This window comes from Monopterus albus, unplaced genomic scaffold, assembly GCF_001952655.1.
Source record: "Monopterus albus unplaced genomic scaffold, M_albus_1.0 scaffold39.1, whole genome shotgun sequence".
Classification (NCBI taxonomy): domain Eukaryota; kingdom Metazoa; phylum Chordata; class Actinopteri; order Synbranchiformes; family Synbranchidae; genus Monopterus; species Monopterus albus.
In genome coordinates this window covers 1,508,364-1,520,928 of record NW_018127919.1, presented here as the reverse complement: position 1 = coordinate 1,520,928, position 12,565 = coordinate 1,508,364, and the positions used below count along the sequence as shown (strand labels likewise).

The 12,565-nt window shown below is 40.7% G+C and overlaps 1 long non-coding RNA gene across 5 annotated transcripts; it reads left to right on the top strand.

Annotated features, from left to right (window-relative positions):
• Window positions 1-350: 350 nt before the first annotated feature.
• On the top strand, window positions 351-12,327 carry LOC109959542 (uncharacterized). Of its 5 annotated transcripts, none has more exons than XR_002274855.1 (7): window positions 351-889; window positions 975-1,500; window positions 2,260-2,377; window positions 3,493-3,755; window positions 7,189-7,251; window positions 8,213-8,301; window positions 10,810-12,327. It is a non-coding gene; the product is annotated as an uncharacterized LOC109959542 (long non-coding RNA). The 5 variants fall into 5 exon arrangements; XR_002274857.1 differs by having other exon boundaries at window positions 351-1,100; window positions 1,392-1,500; XR_002274856.1 differs by having other exon boundaries at window positions 351-1,282; window positions 1,368-1,500.
• Window positions 12,328-12,565: the final 238 nt, after the last annotated feature.

Sequence of the window (12,565 nt, the reverse complement as noted above, 5' to 3'; positions counted from 1 at the left end):
ACCTCTGAGACTATCACAGTGCAGGTGCATTTATACGGAGACTTGATTACACACAGGTGGATTCTATTTATCATCCTTTGTCATTTAGGTCAACATTGGATCATTCAGAGATCCTCACTGAACTTCTGGAGAGAGTTTGCTGCACTGAAAGTAAAGGGGCTGAATAATTTTGCACGCCCAATTTTTCAGTTTTTTATTTGTTAAAAACGTTTGAAATATCCAATAAATTTCGTTCCACTTCATGATTGTGTCCCACTTGTTGTTGATTCTTCACAAAAAATTACAGTTTTATATCTTTATGTTTGAAGCCTGAAATGTGGCAAAAGGTCGCAAAGTTCAAGGGGGCCGAATACTTTCGCAAGGCACTGTAGATAGACAGATTCATTTCTGGGATCATTTGCAAGTGAGCTACAGGGCATCTGCTTATTGGGCCCTTTCAGTAAGCCACCCACAGAGTTTACATAACACACATACTGTATATAATATAATTTTTATATATTATATAATTTACACAAATGGATAGCAGCATGGTCATCCTGACATTTGCTGAGAAGATGACCGTATAGGAGGCTTTTGTTACTGCGGTCATCCAACAAACGTCTGCAATGTGATCGCTCTAATGATGGGGCCTTCAGGTGCTTCGGTCCTCTGAACAATCTTGGGCCAAAGGTGGAGTCTGCCTGAGAACTTCCTGTGACCAGCAGGTATAGCTCAAGAGAAATCCTCCATCATGTCCTCCAAGAAGACTTGGTCTAAGTTCCTGCGACTTTGACCCTCCCAGCAATACAGCTGCTCCTGTGCACATCCAGAATGTGCACATTTCTGGTAATGTTAGTGCAAAGGAGCAGTGTGGCACTGGCACATATCCCTACACCTCTACACTGTAAAGGTAACACCACCTCCTTCTTCCTTTTATGTCTGACTAAAATTTGAATATGTAATAAAGATTATCAGGTATTACCCTCCACTTTCAGTGTTATAGTTTACGCTGGCGCCACTCTGCAACCTGCTGCCTGTCAAACTGTCAACCGGAGATACAGCGAGTTCCTTAACTTTTAGAGGGGAACCCCAAATTCAAGAAAAGAGTCAAGTGTGAGAAAGTATCCTTTACTTAAACTGACCATTGACCTTGAGTATACCAATACATATAAGTCATTATCAGTTAATGTTATGCATTTGAGATGTCAAAAGCCCAAAGAAGTTGTTCCCTGTTCTCCCATTTGGCAATGCAGACAATGAGAAGGTTGAAGCCCATAAAAGCCAGCTGGATATGTTCCTTAGAGTAGGTATTCAGATCATAGTAGGTATTCAGATCATATCTTCACTCTGCATGATTGCTAATGATTTGTATGGTGCTGTAATTTCAGTGATTTTCTTTAGCAATTAAGCAGCATTCCTGAGACAGCCAACAGTGAGGACATGCAGGAGTTCCTGGCTCTCAGCTCAGATGCGTGCACATACTTTGGAAGAAAGCCCATTATCAAGTCAAAAATTGATAAGGTGAGAAAGCTATTCTGTGAGCACTTCTTTGATAACATGAGTGAAAACCAAACACAATCAAAATGAAAATGATCCAATCTTAAAGGCAAAGTTGAACATTTGGAGAAACAGTCTCTTGCTTTCTTGCCAAGAATTAGATGAAAAGGCTGATACCACACCCACATCCAGCTTGGCTAATGGTAACGCTTGAAAACAAGGGGAGAAGTTTCCCTGTCTCTGTCCAAAGTTTAGAAAAATCTTTCTACCAGATGGTTAGCTGAGAGAGTCAATGAAAAGTGTGATCTCATGACTTTTGGCATTTTTTCACTAAGAAGAAATAAATAATTGGATTTTTTTTCTCCAAACTGGCATGTCACTGTCTGGCTTGGAAAGCTATGTCAAAGAGCACGAAAGTCTTTTGGGAGGGCAGAATGGGAGGGAGACAGCCAAGCAGAGCTGTGAGCAGCCTGGCAAAGACATGAAGACACCAGGGAAAACTCATGGGACAGGTTGAGATTTACAAAACTGTCTTGTCATAGTTAGTTATATTCAAAACATCAGTGCAGAATCGCTTCCAGAAATGTCTCTTTGCAGCCTTTGAGAAGCAGTAACACAGCATCACCACTTGAGTGCAGCAGATGTCCACAGTTTGTTTAAGCATTAGCTGAGTCGTCCTAGTAGTCACTCTGCACCACCCAGTGACTGTTTTGTTTGGAGTTTATATGTGTTTTAGCGTGTCCCTCTATTTCATGGTGTATTTTATGTGTACCATAAACACAGTTGTGGCAGATGTTGCTTTGAACATCCTGTGCCTGCTGATGAAGGACCAGTGGAGTTGGCTGTGTACTGAGAATATACAGAAGACCATCAGACTGCTCTTTGGCACCTTCATTGAGAGGTCGGCATACTATAGTTTCCTTCTGTACTTACAGCTGTAACATGTAAATACCTCAGTGCCTAACACCCTGGAGTAGCAGGTGTCATAAGTTAATACACTATATTATCCCATGGTTACTTTATTTTTATTAAGAATTTTTGTTCTTGATTGTCCACCTTAGTGCAGTCATTGCATCATGTATCACGTTATTGATAAAAGCATATTTTTCCTTTTTAAAGCAACAATTTGGAATTTTGGGAAATACGCTTATTCACTTTCTTGTGGTGAGTTAGATGATAAGATTGTTAACATTCGCTTATCACTTAAGCCAAGGCAAGCAGCTGGTGGGCTTAGCTCAGACCAAAGACTGAAAACAAGGGCAAACAGCCAGCTATTTTTCCATGTTTCAAGTCCTTATGCTAGGCTAAGCTAACAATCTCCTCTCCCTAGCTTCATATTTAGCCTATAAACATGAAAGTGGCATTTAACGCACAGCAAGAAAGTGTTTCCCAAAATGTTGGACTATTCCTTTAAAATGAGTTAACCATGCTTTTTTAAAACTAAAAATTGATTTACTCATTACAATAAATACATAGCAGTTACAAGTTTACAGAGGCTTATACATGAACATACTGTGACTTCAGGCCTACTAGTTGACATAGTGGAAGTCAGTTACAGCTGAACATCCTGACTCCAGGCTGTTCTGTAGTGCAGTGTGAGGAACAGTTTTATGAGGTACTAAGTGGTTTTTGACACGAGTGATTCGGGTTGTTTGTCAAAATATCTTTTTTTTTTTCTTTAAATACTCTTTAAATGCATTTATCTTTTACTGGGTACACAACTTTAAACAAAGACATCTAGAATTACAACTGGGTAATTTGTCTGTGGGAACTGTTCTCGTCTAATCTCCAGAGTTCTACTGTCATTAACTGATTATACTGGGCTCCATTTTTGGACATGCCCTCTGGGAAATTTAAGGTTCACAAAACATGTCAGTATGTTCCTCACTGTGCAATAGTTTAGAAAGATTTAAGAATGCTTGTTTCCCCCTTTGTGCACATCTTTCTTCCTTCCTAATAAATTAGAGCATCTTTGCATGTATGTACATTAATTTTCACTTGTTTTTTTTTATACAGTGGGTGATATGAAGTAAAAAAGCAGACACAGAACGCTGTTGCATTAAACCATTGGTTCTGCCTCAGATGGTTGGATTTAGGAGCTGGCCACTTTACCAGTGACTCCTGCTGGGTGATTTACCTACAAGAACTGCAGGAAACCGTGTGGCCATGAGGGATGCTGCCTGCTCAGCCATGCCTGCAGCATAGTGCTGCAGAAAGAGAGGAGACTAAGCAGCACTGTCTGGACTGTCTAATGAGGCTGAGAACACCCTGCGGCAGAGGTTGGTCCACCCAAAAGACAAAACACCCAGACACAAACAGAGTGATGTGGTGTATGCAATTAAGTGTAGTCAGGAGTTTAACAACTTGTACATTGATGAATCTAAGCAGCCACTGCACAAAAGCATGGCCCAACACAGGAGAGCCAACCCCAGTGGACGAGAGTCAGCAGTCCACCTCCACCTGAAGGACAAAGGACATTCTTTTGAGGACAGTGAAGTCCAGATCCTCTCCAGAGAAAATCACTGGTTTGAGTCCAAATAGAACACCCCTCGCTAAATGGGGGTGGTGGACTAAGACAACTTGTCATCCATCTACAACTCTGTGTTGAAATCTCTGCCCAGACATTCCCACCCTAATTCACACCACAGTCATGGGTGAGAGTTCAAAGACAGGTAATGACGCTCACTGATACCGGACTGTAACGACTCAGTTGTTAGGGGACATTGTTGTCCGTCAATGGACTGAAACACCATAAATACCTCCTGCTCACCACCAATCGGACAGAACTGATGAAGCGTCTTGGATGAGAGGTGAAATGTCTTTAACCTAAAACCAAGTCCAGTTGATTTTTTTTTTCTACGTCTTTTTCAGCTTACTATGACCTGGATGACTGAGAATTTGCACGGACTGGTAGCATGTTTCCTCACGGGTCATGTACAACACTTTGCCATGCAGCATCTCTGTATCGTGGATGTTTCTACTCTTTTACCAGAAACCTGATGAGACTGGCCTTGTTGATTGTCTCTACTACTGAACATGTTGTCCTCCTGCAAGATTCTTGTATTGTAGAGTGTTGCCTGTACTCAGGTTTGGTCATTCAGCATCTTTGATTGAAGTCTGATGGTAGACATTAAAAACAAGATTCTCTCACTCTGTGTCCCTTCACTGAGGGTCTGGCACATGGCCAATTCTGCAACCTGTGAAAAGGTTTTGTTGTTCCCATCCATTTTTTGATCCAGGCCCATCCCATCAGGGATGCATGTAGATGGAATTAGGATGTCTTCTGCCGGAGATGCATTTTTTTCAAGCTCCCTGGCAAGTGAAGCCTTGTTTGTTTTGCATAAGGACCCATCAGCATTTCCCTGTGCCTATGGCAGTGGGCCCACCAGGATCATGTGGCTGAACAGGTTTCTATCTGCCTTCAGAACCACATCCTGTGCTTTCTTTCTATGGGCTGTTGTCATGCTGACATTGGAGAATGTCTTCAGGTTTTGCTAAGTGATCTTGTCACGGAAATTTACAGACTGTGGGACCTCATCTATTTGTGTTTGCTTGAATGCCTGGTAAGCCTCTTCTCCTATCTCAAGAACTCTCAAGAGATCCCTGGTCATACCAGGTGGAGCAAGCGGAGAGACTAGCCAGATCAGTTTTATCAGGAGACATAGGATTGAGCCAGTTATTCTTCATGAGATCAATGAGACACTGTACATATTCTTCATCTTTCTTGATACTTGGACCTTGTCCTGCCAGAAAATAATTTGTCAGATGCTTAGATTCCACATTGACAATGTCAAGCTTCAATCTAAATAAGAAAAACTAATATTAATATGGGTCGGCTTCTTATACAGTGAGGCAAATAAGTATTTGATACACCGCCGATTCTTCAACTTTTCCCACTTACAAAGAATGGACAGATCTGTAGTTTTCATCGTAGGTACACCTCAACTGTGAGAGACAGAACATACAAAAAAAATTCCAGAACAATCACATTGTTAGATTTTTAAATAATTTATTTCCATTTTATTGCATGAAATAAGTATTTGACACAATAGAAAAATAGAACTTAATATTTGGTACCAAAACCTTTGTTTACAATTACAGAGGTCAGATGTTTCCTGTAGTTCTTGACCAGGTTTTACACACTGCAGCAGGGATTTTGGCCCACTCCTCCATACAGGTCTTCTCCAGATCTTTCAGGTTTTGGGGCTGTCGCTGGGCAATACGGAGTTTCAGCTCCCTCTATAGATTTTCTATTGGGTTCAGGTCTGGAGACTAGCTAGGCCACTCCAGGACCTTGAAATGCTTCTTACAGAGCCACTCCTTAGTTGCCCTGGCTGTGTGTTTGGTGTCATTGACATACTGGAAGACCCAGCCACGACCCATCTTCAAAGCGCTTACTGAGGGAAGGAGGTTGTTGTCCAAAATGCCCACTTGTCAGCTCACATTTCACTCCCCCTTTACACCGAAGGGTAACGTTCTATTTTGGTCTCATCTGACCAAAATACCTTCTCCCATGCCTCCTCTGGATCATCCAGATGGTCTTTGGCAAACTTCAGACAGGCCTGGACATGTAGCTCTCTTCAGGTCATTGACCAGGTCCTCCCGTGTAGTTCTAGGCTGATCCCTCACCTTTCTCAGGATCATTGATACTCCACGAGGCGAGATCTTGCATGGAGCCCCAGTCCGAGGGAGATTGACAGTCATCTTGAATTTCTTCCATTTTCTAATAATTGCACCAACAGTTGTTGCCTTCTCACCAAGCTGTTTGCCTATTGTCCTGTAGCCCATCCCAGCCTTGTGCAGGTCTACAATTTTGTCCCTAGTGTCCTTAGACAGCTCTTTGGTCTTGCCCATAGTGGAGAAGTTGGAGTCTGATAGATTGAGTGTGTGGACAGGTGTCTTTTATACAGGTAACGAGTTCAAACAGGTGCAATTAATACAGGCAATGAGTGGAGGATAGGAGGGCTTCTTAAAGACAAACTAACAGGTCTGTGAGAGCCAGAATTCTTGCTGGTTGGTAGGTGATCAAATACTAATAAAATTTAAAAATCTAACAATGTGACTTTCGGGTTTTTTTTGTAGATTCTGTCTCTCACAGTTGAGGTGTACCTACGATGAAAATTACAGATCTGTCCATTCTTTGTAAGTGGGAAAACTTGGAAAATCAGCGGTGTATCAAATACTTATTTGCCCCACTGTAACTAAATAATTGAAACTGTTAAACAGCATGAATAAATGCAAGAATACTGGATGAAATACACACCTAGGGAACACATATCAATTTGTAAAACAGTTAACAGTAGAGGTGTTTGAGTGTTATATTTGAACTGTCTGGGTAAATACATGTGATGGCGATAGGTGCACATACGTTTCCTTCAAAAAAAAAAAACAACAGCTACTCATTTGCAAAGGTTGTCATGTATTACATTACTACATTTGGGAGGTCTGGGCATCTTTGCTTAGACTGCTGCCCCCGCGACCCGGCCCCGGATAAGCGGAAGAAAATGGATGGATGGATGGATGTAACAAATAAGATGGCACCAAAAAAAGCTTTGCAACCTTGTATGGTATCTGGTCTGGCCCATTGACTAATTGGCAAATATTGGTATCTAACCTTTAATAAGCTTGAGGTGTGGTAATATTTAACCTCTGCTGTGTCATCTCTCTAGGTGTTGGAGATATTTTAGTAAAGACAATACCTTGTATTTACAGGTGCTGATCACTACAAAATGCCCAGAAGCTGCAGATGGAAAACTGATGCTTCTGCCATGATCAGTAAGTCATTTTATTACAAATGAGCTCAGAAAGTTTTGAAATAGTTAGAATCAGTTCAGAGCTCAGAAGCTTTTTGTCAGCACCGGAGGAGACAGTTTTGGCCTGCAGACCATTTGAAGAAGTGTCAAAAATAACAAGATGAGAGACAGTTGTATCAGATGTTATGTATATATCAGCTCACTTTGATTCTACATGGGATTCTTAAGGACTTCATAAACTGGATCTTAAGAACTTTTAGAACAACTTGCTTCCTTTCACATGAAATCATGAGCTGATACTGGCAGGCTCCCACCTGCTGCTGTGGGACTTCACTGGCAACCAGAGGAGACAAAAATGCTCAAGCTGCTTCGACGGTGGCCCCATACATCTCACGGTCACAGCAGCTGCATTTTCACCAAAAATCCCTCAATAGGATGAACATCTGTGAAATTTCACAACTGCTACAAGTTCAGTTTCATCAGCTATTGATAATGGATTTGACTCATTTTAACTGTTTAAATATGTGTTATCAGTCATTTAAATGTCTTAAAATATATTACATTTGATTCATTTTGCTGAAAGTACAAAACCCTTATTCAGCCAGGTCTATCTCACATACTGCACAGGTCTAACCACACACTCAGGATCTTACAGCAAGAGCTAGACATCCAAAGAGTTTGTCTGTTGGTTAGTTCATCACTTTGGTTTCAACAGCTAGTGGATGGACTGCATGTACAGACGCAGAGGCGAAGGTAGCAGGTGGTCTAGCACTAGAACCCAGACAAGGGGCAGACTCTATAAAAAGGCTTTGAAAATTCATCTTGACCCTTCAATTTGAAAGAAATGTTGTAAAAGAGTTCAGGGGATGTGGGGTACAGGAATGAACTTGGTTCATTTAATATGATAAATATAGTGGTGTACTGTATGCCAGTATTTAGTGTGACTACTATTACTAAAATTATGCATCTCCACTTCTGTCCAGACAGTGGCAGTAATGGGCCTAAAAGCTGTTTGACATCAAGAGAAGAAGACAAACCTGGTTAAGGGCACAGCTGAAAGACAGAAACTAAGGTAACCCTCTGTTTGGTGTTGGTTTTGTTAAGCTTATTTTATATGCACAACTTTAATACATAAATTGTGGAACCATCAAATGTTGTTTTTAGTTTGCAGTGTGAAATGAACTATTTGTATTTTTACCCTCTTCATGGTGAGTGAGGACTAAGACTTACAGTGACTGCTTAAACATATTAGCTAAGAAATAATGCAGTTTGTTTTTGAATGTTTACTGAAAAGCAAATCACAATTCCCTCCTTAGTCATAGACAAGCAGACTGGAATCTACTTTATAATAAAGCAGTGTAGGTTGATAATGCACCAGGAGCGATGGCCTCTTTTAGGTACAACTCCATACTAGCTTCCCTGATTGTCTGGTGTAGCCCCACATTGTTTTTTGGTTGTGTATAATTGTTACTGTTAAGTAAATGAGAAAACTCACAAGTGACTCCTTTTCATTCTCATTAGTGCCTTCATGAGGTCAAAATATTATCAGGATAATCACCTTTTTTGGCCAAGTATGTTACACACAAGGAATTTGTTTCTGGTACAGAACCAAGGCAGCCATCTGCAGCACCAACTCAACCAATGGCTTAAGATATTTGGTGGACTAACTGCAACAGCCAGTGGAGTATATGTCCTGTCTGTTGTCTTCCGGGTGACACTCACACTGTCCCACCGCACTGGAGCACTATGACAAGGAAACATGCACCACTAGCATGATGGAGATGATAAATTACACTTCTGCTGGGTCATTTAGTGTTAAACAGATGTACTGAGTATGTATGCAAATTCTGGGGGTCCAGCCAGAACTGACACTTTGCTTACTGGCCACAGTCACTTCCACCTTTAAACCACGGTGTTGACAGTCCAAGTGAAAGAGCAACAGCTGCAATATTATGAAATGAATATGTTTTAAGGGAGAATTCCAACTTTGAAAGCTCTGTGTACATACTCATGCACATTTGTGCTTTCAGTCCCAGATGTAGCAACTACTCAGAGCAGAGGAGCATTACCAGGCTGCTGCACAGTACAGATGTGCAGTTAGGCCTTTGAGGAACTGGGACACCCTGCTTCAGTGCCCTACTTCCATCTCCACTTAGAATGTAAACAACTCTGGAAGACAATACGTTATTTCATGTGCAACTATGTCCAATTGCAGTCCTCCCTCCTATGCTCCTGTCTGATTTTATTTGACTGTTGGCCAGGAGTCAAGGTCAAAGAGAAGAAGCAGCATGTGAGTGGACAAGAGAGGTAGTGTAGGTAACAGTGACAGTGCTAGAAAGGTTAGTTCTGAAATGTAACACATTGCAGATTACTAGTCACTTTGTTAAGTCACTTTCTTGTCCGACAACATGACCACCCACCTTGGCGCTGTCGGTTGGTCACAGCCAGACTGTTTAAAGCAGTGTGCTTAAATTTGATTGACAGATGAGAGGAGAGGCGGTGCAAAGTCAAACAAGAGAACCAGTCAACTGCAGCACTGAAAATGTAAAGCACGCTGCTAAATGAATGGAACCTATAGCTCCTTGTAGCCATCCTACCCTTCATGGTGTTATTTGTTCCAACAGCTTTGATGACCTGCATTGTCTAGAAATATGCCAAAAGAAGGTACTGTATGCTACATGGTAAAAAGAAATGGTTACATAAATGTATAAGCTTTTTACTAAAAACAATATATTCAGATGAAACCCCTTTGTAGTCACCAACGTGATTAGTAACTAACTGCATATTTTTTTTCTCAGTACTATAAATGTAACTGATTACAATTAGATTTATTTTTAAATTTAATTACAATAACTGGTTACATGTACAGTGCCTAGTTATTCCCCAACACTGTGAGTGGACTCCTATGTTATTTGATTTTAAAAATTCACTTGTGATAAGCAGAGGGAGAAACAAGTTGGTAAGAGTGGCAAAGATGATGCCAACCTCCTCACAAACCCACGTGGGGCAGCTGTCGGAGTCACACCCTCACTCGCTCTCTGTTCTATTAAGTGCCAGTCTCTAACGACCCTTGATCCCCCGACAAATTCCCGGCAGGTCCATCAGGAGTCTCCGCTGAATCAACACCATGTTTTAAAGCCTATTTCACTGATGAAAGTTCATAGCCTTACTTTGTTAAATACTTTAAGAACACAGGATTGTGTTTATTGAGACTAACATAATACGGCACTTTAGTTTGCTGCACATACAGTCAATTTATTCATCAGGACTGTATGTTATTTATTTATTTGGCTTCATTTACCTGCAACAATAATATGGCGTTCAGTTCAAACTGAAGGCTGCTTTGCAAACCTGTGGCTCCACGGGACAACTGTGTGGGCAGTTTTGATGTAGTGTAATTAAAGACCTTAATATTTATTTTTCCAACAATAGTGTATTTATTATTTACTGTGTTAATATAATGCCAATTTTAGAGACCTGCATATAAGGTGAAGCCTGACCAAGGGGTCACCAAAAACCCAAACATTTCTTTGTTTTTCTTCATTCTCTGAAGGAGAAATTCTCTTCATCCTCTCTGCAGAAACTCAAGTCACTAAGTACAGTCACCCAGCGGAGCGGTCAGCTTCTCGACCAAAGACACTTCAGTAGGGTGAATGCTTGCTGCCTGAGGATCCTGATACATTTTGACAGGAGATCAAGCTTATGGTATGTGTTTCAAGGGTGGGCTCTTATCTGAATGTTTGACTCTGCTATTGTTACTTTTTTATTACAGGTATGTGAAATGGACTGACTTTTATGGTAAAACTGGTTCCCAGCCTTTTTAGCTTGTTAGCATTTATAGCCAATGACTGATTAACTGTGACCCTCATTACAGCTTTTACGTACAGTACTGTATGGCAGTAAACCGTTCAAACAAAGAGTGATGTTTACTGAGTTCTGAAGAAGTTAAACTCCTCAGTATCTCACAAAAGCAAATATCTTAAAGCAAAATGTACTGAAACCTGTACTGATGGGTGATACTGAACATGTGTCCATCTTTGTCTCTAACTACGAATAACAAGATGTGGATATACACTGTCAAGATTGCTACAAGTGAATGGTGATTGTCAATGTTTTTGAAAGCATGTCAACCTGCTTTCTGTCTGTTTTTGTTTTGGCTGAACAATTTGACAGCTTCTCTCATGCGATCTTTACACTGGGGATTGTGAGAGGATTGATTACATTTTGTTTTTCAAGCTCAAAAAGTAAAAATCTTATTTCTGAGTCCAGATCTCTGAATCATAGTGTGCTGTTTCTGTTGTCTCAGTAATTTGGTGCAGAGTTTTAACAAGCCATCTAAGGTCAAATCTGTTTTGTTGTGAGCTAAACCATCAGAACAGTTTGTTCATGCAACTCTTTTGTTGTTGTTTCTCATCATCCAGCATTGTTATCTATACTTTTATATTACAGACAAATATCTTGCACGACTACATTGCAGCTGTCTCAGGGTGATGAAGTGAAGCATATCAGTGTGAATTCTCATTTTCGCGAATGATAGGGGAGAAAGGTGCGTTATGCAACATGCTCGTAAAGATTTCCCTCCTCAGTACACGTTCTGTATGTGATATAGTGCAGGATGTACATCAGAGGAAGGGTTTCAGTGTTACACCATCTTTCATTTTAATAACTAGCCTTTGTAAGCCATATGGAAGGCCAGGCTAAAGCTCTGAGTCTTCTCTGTTTAAACGGGTATGGGATGGCTGAAATGGGGCTCTTGGTTTAATTTCTGTTACAGTGTGAGGATGTATGACATCACTACCCGAGGAGAGTGGAAGCATCAGATCAGGCCCTTGCTTGTAACCAAAAATTACACCAAGCTGTCATTAGTTATCCTGACCTCTACACAGGCAGAGACCAGATGGAGGTATGTGAACAGTGTTACAGTACGTGTGTAAATCAGTCTTGTCATGGAATTCAGTTTTAGATTGTACATGTCTAGAGATCTGTACAGTTTGGTTTGATGATAAAGCATCATTGTGGTTCACAAGTTTAGTATAGCACACCCAGAATTTGCACATTTCTGTTGCTAAAGTTGAATGAATTCATGTTCAGTGTTACAAATAAAAAGTGCTGTTAAATGAATAAAAGAGACTGTTCTGTTAAAAAATGATTCCATATGTTGTTTGTGTCTGCAAGGTCACACAACAAGCAGCTGCCTGTTAAATTTAGGTGACCTCTAGCCACTGTAGCAGGCTAATTATGACACAGAGGAGGAAGTTGACCTAACATACAGAATAATCTTAGAAGGAGCTGAGGTGGATAGATGGGTCAGAAAATCCAGGACTTTCCCACAGGAA